Genomic DNA, 5,368 nt, shown 5'->3' with positions numbered 1-5,368 from the left:
CTCTTTATATATTTAAATATTTTTATCAACCAAGTCCTATTAAGTTGGCACAAACCTAATAAAAATCACTCACACATCCTGTGCATGAATCACACAATTCTTCTTCTTCATGTTCCTTTTTTTTTCTTTGCGTGTTTTATTCTCATTATCGTCTTGTTGTTGCCTTATTCTTTTCTTATTTTTTTTCTCCTCTTCCTCCTCCTAGTGGTTATTGCAACATTTTTTATTTTTTTGTTTGATTTTTTTTTGTTCTTATTAAGAGGGTGAAATAAGAGAAAGGAAAGGAAAAGAACTTTTGAGGTGTGCAAAATTTATTAAAAAAATAGTATCGAAATTTTTTAACCGTGATACAAAAAGTTTTTAATTTTGACACCGGAAATTTTTAATCTTGATACTGATTCTTGCTAGAAGGATAAAATAAGAAGAATTATGAAAATTTTTGAAAGAAGAAGATGATGATGATAAAGATGATTAAAAGGAGTTTTAAATTATACATAATTTATTAAAAAAATAGCACCAATTAATTTATTCACTTACTTACATGTCCCCATGGGCATTTGAAGACTTCAAAATAACAAGCAGTTAACTTCAACATGAGGATAGTTGTGCTGAATATCACGCTATCCTAGTAACTTCTATTGATATATGAATCCAAATAAGCTTGTAACATGCAAACTATGTTTACCTGGAGGCGTTCATAAGCCTTCTGTATAGCAAGAAACTTCTCCCTTCCTTCAGGGTTTTTGCTAGGATGATATTTCATAGCAAGTTTTCGATATCGTCGCTTTAACTTTTCCTCGTCGATATTTTCAATTTGCTTTGATTAGCTAGATGTTTCATCTGATACCTCCGAATAGTGCTTTGTCGTCTCCTTGCTCCGAGTCTCACCATCAGCTTCCTTCACGCAACCAAAAGTTGGTCTCCGATTTGGTGAGTTCCAACAAATTCCCCTGTTCTTTCTTTCTCAGTTTTGTTGCTGTAATACATGACTACATTTTGATTTTGTTGTTGAAAATATCACTGAACTAGTATTTTGGTTGCTGAAAATAATCACTGCTATGAGTTTGTTACTAACGCTACACTTGCTTCAACTAGGATTATTAGTATCAATGAAAAACCATCAATTGTATACTAACAAGGATGAAGTTAAAAGAGTAGAAGAGGGTCGCATTATTATTTCAGATGCAATATTGGGCACTACTGGAAGAAAAGTTAAAGTTTTAGAAGTATCAAATAATCACAGAGAAGAAGTTCAGAGACAGATACGGTGTTTTGATAATTCTTTGAGACTCTCATCCCAACATTTTTTACAAGGCTTGTTTATTTTCGCGAGGGGGAGACATGGGTTTTTATTTACCAGCATTATGGACTTAGCTGTGGGTCGAGAATTGGGACAAATTCAAGCTTTATCTAAAACAATTTTTACAAGCTCTCGCAATATTATACGAAGGGAAGAATATGTATCATGGGAACTTAAGAGACTACAACTTGGGAACAAATGGAGATAGAGCCTTTGTTAGTGGAGTTGAAGGAAATCATCTTCCTGATGGTTTTCAAGTAAAAATCATATTCCATGATTTCCTTCAATTCCACTAACAAAGGTTCTATCCCCACTTATTCCTAAGTTGTAGTCTCTTAACTTTCCATGATACATATTCTTCCCTTCGTATAATATTGCGAGAGCTTGTAAAAATTGCTTTAGATAAAGCTTGAATTTGTCCCAATCCTCGACCCAGACATCAGCTAAGTCCTTATCATAATGCTGGTAAATAAAAACCCATGTCTCCCCCTCGCGAAAATAAACAAGCCCTTGTAAAAAATGTTGGGATGAGAGTCTCAAAGAATTATCAAAACACCGTATCTGTCTCTGAACTTCTTCTCTGTGATTATTTGATACTTCTAAAACTTTAACTTTTCTTCCAGTAGTGCCCAATATTGCATCCGAAATAATAATGCGACCCTCTTATACTCTTTTAACTTCATCCTTGTTAGTATACAATTGATGGTTTTTCATTGATACTAATAATCCTAGTTGAAGCAAGTGCAGCGTTAGTAACAAACTCATAGCAGTGATTATTTTCAGCAGCAAAAATACTAGTTCAGTGATATTTTCAACAACAAAATCAAAATGTAGTCATGTATTACAGCAACAAAACTGAGAAAGAAAGAACAGGGGAATTTGTTGGAACTCACCAAATCGGGACCAACTTTTGGTTGCGTGAAGGAAGCTGATGGTGAGACTCGGAGCAAGGAGACAACAAAGACGACCAGCCCTAGAACCTACTGCTTCTGTCGCCAGCGACTATGAGCAAACGGAGGGTGGTAATAAGACAGAGAGCGACAACGACGAAAACCGAAAACCGAAAACCGAACCGCAGAAAAACAGTAAAACATCATTTTTTTCGGTTTTTTGGTTTTCGGTTATTTTGGTTTTCGATTTTTTCGGTTCGGTCCATCGGTTTAATTCGGTCCGGATCGGTTTTGAACACTCCTACGGGGAGATGTGGAGGTGGGGTAATGGGGAAGCTAGGTTATCTGATGGGGTGGGGACGTGGGCCGTGGGGTAATGGGCTATTGGGCTGCCTAGTGGGTTGGGTTAACTAATGGGTTTTTTAATGGTTTTTTAGTTACCGGTTCGGTTTGATTCGGTTAGAATTTTCAATGTCAGAATTAAAAACCGAACCGAACCGCATAAAAAAAGCAAAACATGATTTTTTCGGTTTTTTTGGTTTTCGGCTAATTCGGTTCTCAGTTTTATTAGTTCGATTGATCGATTTTGAACACCCCTAATGAATAGGATACTCGACTTAGGGAAGAAGAAAAGGTAAAGGAAACAAAAAGTGAATTACATATTACATATGTAAAGAAAAGAAACACCGTACAAACTGACCTTTAATCAGGATAAAGACAAATACAAAATTCTTGAAAAGGTAAACAAACAAGTATATTGTACAAGTAAAGTAGGTTTTAAGCATGAAAAATTGCTAATGCAACTACACAAGAAACACAAAAGGGACAAAGGAAACTCATTCAACACATGTACTTAATCTGTCAAACTATAACATGGCTTTCACAATAACAAAAATTATGGTGACAATAATATACTCACACCAGCTCAATGATTTTTTTGTTTTGGGATTAAAGAGAAAATTAGACAGCAGAAGAGGAATAAAAAAGACAACAGATTCTCTTTACAAAAATGAGCAATCAGAAAAAAGGGTCATCTAAGAAGTAAACAGCAGAGAGCGAAAATCAAAATTGAACAAGTGAACATCAGATCTAGAAAAGCAAAGATCTTTTTAAGTCTTGCAACTTCTTCAAGGGTCTGTGAATTCACAATGGCAGCCTGCACACAGCACAAAAGCAGTATATTCACAATGTTTATAATTTATTTTTTAAGCATTATATTCACAATGTTTATTACACAGTGAATGGAATGGCCCTCCAATGTGGTTGTTGCTAAGATCACTGCACAAGAAACAGAAAATTTAATTTCTAGTTTAACAATCTCTTGAAATTTTGGTCCCTATTGCAGTTGATCAGTATAAAATTCAGTCACACCGCACAGAAAGTGATACATCTACTTAATATACTAAAACTGAGTTTTCCCCCAACTAATGAAAGTGAGGTGTCACTTTCTCGTGAACCCATTTTCCTTCCAAAATGAATGCATTTAATGAATAATGCATAATTATACTAATTTAGGAAAATATCTCTATTATAATTATATAAAATTAATATTTAATGCATTATTAAACTACTTACCAATTATTAATCAAAAATATTTTTAATTATTTTAAAGAATAGTGCATAATTATACTAATTTAGAAAAATATCTTTATTATAATTATATAAAATCAATATTTAATGCATTATTAAACTAATTATCAATCGAAAATATTTTTAAACATTTTAATTATATTCATTTTAATTATATTGATATCCTTCTAATTCTTATTCATTATCCAATGATTTTATGAGTGGCAAGTTGTTAACCCATTTATATTGATAACAAGTGTATTAACCCGTGCCATGCACGTGATAAGATTAAAATTATAATTTTAAATTATTTTGTTAAAATTAATTTAAATTATAATAATTTGATTAATAAAAATATAATATGTTATGTATTATTTGTTTTTCTTAATCTAGTATTAAGTATATTAACTCTAATATAGTTATTAATTGGTTTTAGTAATCTACTTTCTTCAATAAATCAAACATATATACTCAATGTGGCCATAAATAACTTAATAATACTTAGACCCACCAACAAATTTTTATATGTTGTTTTACTGTCAAGTAAGGACATATCAAAATTAGCTCAAAATAAATAATAAATTATTAGAAAATTCTAATGCACAAAATTCTCTAATAAACAATAAATAATTTAAATTTACTAAAAAATAACTCAACACTTTTCTTTGATGCCTGCAAAACATATACCTGAAATAATATTATATCAATGTTAGTATACAGTTTTACAATCATCGAGCGCATTTACTATACATGACTCATTCTTAAAAGTTATTCTACACACGTGTGCAGTCGGAAGATAAATGACTGGACTTTATTTTATTTTTGTAAATTATTATAATTATGCATTATTCATTAAAGAGGAGTGCTAGGGCCAGCAACTTTTGGTATTTGTAGCCATCAAATAGCCATCAATGATGGTTTTAATAGTGTGAGATTTCATCCAATGACTCACTTTTTCTTGCTGGTTACATGCTGGCAAGAATTTGGTAAATTATCTTATTTTAATTTATTCCTTAAATTTATATATCATAAAAATTAAATCAAATAATTAATATACATAATTTTAAATTGTGTGATACTTAAATATCTATTCAAATCAATTAGTTGATATAATTAATTCATCATAATGAATTGTCTTTAATGAGTTAAACAAAATAAAGCAGAAGCATACTATGTTTACTCTATCATTAAAGGTAAAAATTCGATTTTTATATAATAGAATAGATAGAATAGATAATATAATAGATGGCGAGAAAGAGAAAGATAAACATTTTAGATCCTAAGTTGTTTCATTTGGATGTTGCAATGTGGGTATCATATTATTTTACTTATTCTACCCTATGGACCCTTTTGTAATTTTATTTCAGTATCAATGGAATTTCACTACCTTTGAGTAATAAATTAAAATTCAAAATGAAACCGAAAAAAAAGTAAGCAGTATAAAATTATTGATTGAAAAATACTCTAAATAATAAAAAGCCAAATTAACTTTAATATTAAATTCATTAATACGATTTTAATTTTATATAATAGTTAGATAATAGATTAGTAAAAGCAAAGGGAAGAATGGCTTTAATTAGTATTTGATAAAATATTCATTTAGAATAAT

General features: G+C 30.7%; 1 protein-coding gene and 3 long non-coding RNA genes across 8 annotated transcripts in view; 1 reads left to right on the top strand and 3 right to left on the bottom strand.

Annotated features, from left to right (window-relative positions):
* LOC107639948 overlaps positions 1-5,368 on the bottom strand; it is an 81,141-nt gene that overhangs the window by 11,855 nt on the left and 63,918 nt on the right. The window lies entirely within an intron of this gene.
* On the top strand, positions 759-1,788 carry LOC107639985. The gene is made up of 2 exons (XR_001620344.2): positions 759-930; positions 1,096-1,788. It is a non-coding gene; the product is annotated as an uncharacterized LOC107639985 (long non-coding RNA).
* On the bottom strand, positions 1,641-2,362 carry LOC107639988. Its single transcript, XR_001620345.2, has 2 exons — positions 2,194-2,362; positions 1,641-2,028 (listed from the first exon to the last, which is right to left on the bottom strand). It is a non-coding gene; the product is annotated as an uncharacterized LOC107639988 (long non-coding RNA).
* LOC107639994 lies at positions 2,868-3,580 on the bottom strand. The gene is made up of 2 exons (XR_001620346.2): positions 3,425-3,580; positions 2,868-3,346 (listed from the first exon to the last, which is right to left on the bottom strand). It is a non-coding gene; the product is annotated as an uncharacterized LOC107639994 (long non-coding RNA).

The sequence above is a fragment of the Arachis ipaensis genome, chromosome B01 (assembly GCF_000816755.2).
Source record: "Arachis ipaensis cultivar K30076 chromosome B01, Araip1.1, whole genome shotgun sequence".
In the NCBI taxonomy this organism is placed as follows: Eukaryota; Viridiplantae; Streptophyta; class Magnoliopsida; order Fabales; family Fabaceae; genus Arachis; species Arachis ipaensis.
Note: the sequence above shows the minus strand (reverse complement) of the source record. Positions and strands in the feature narration are given on the sequence as shown.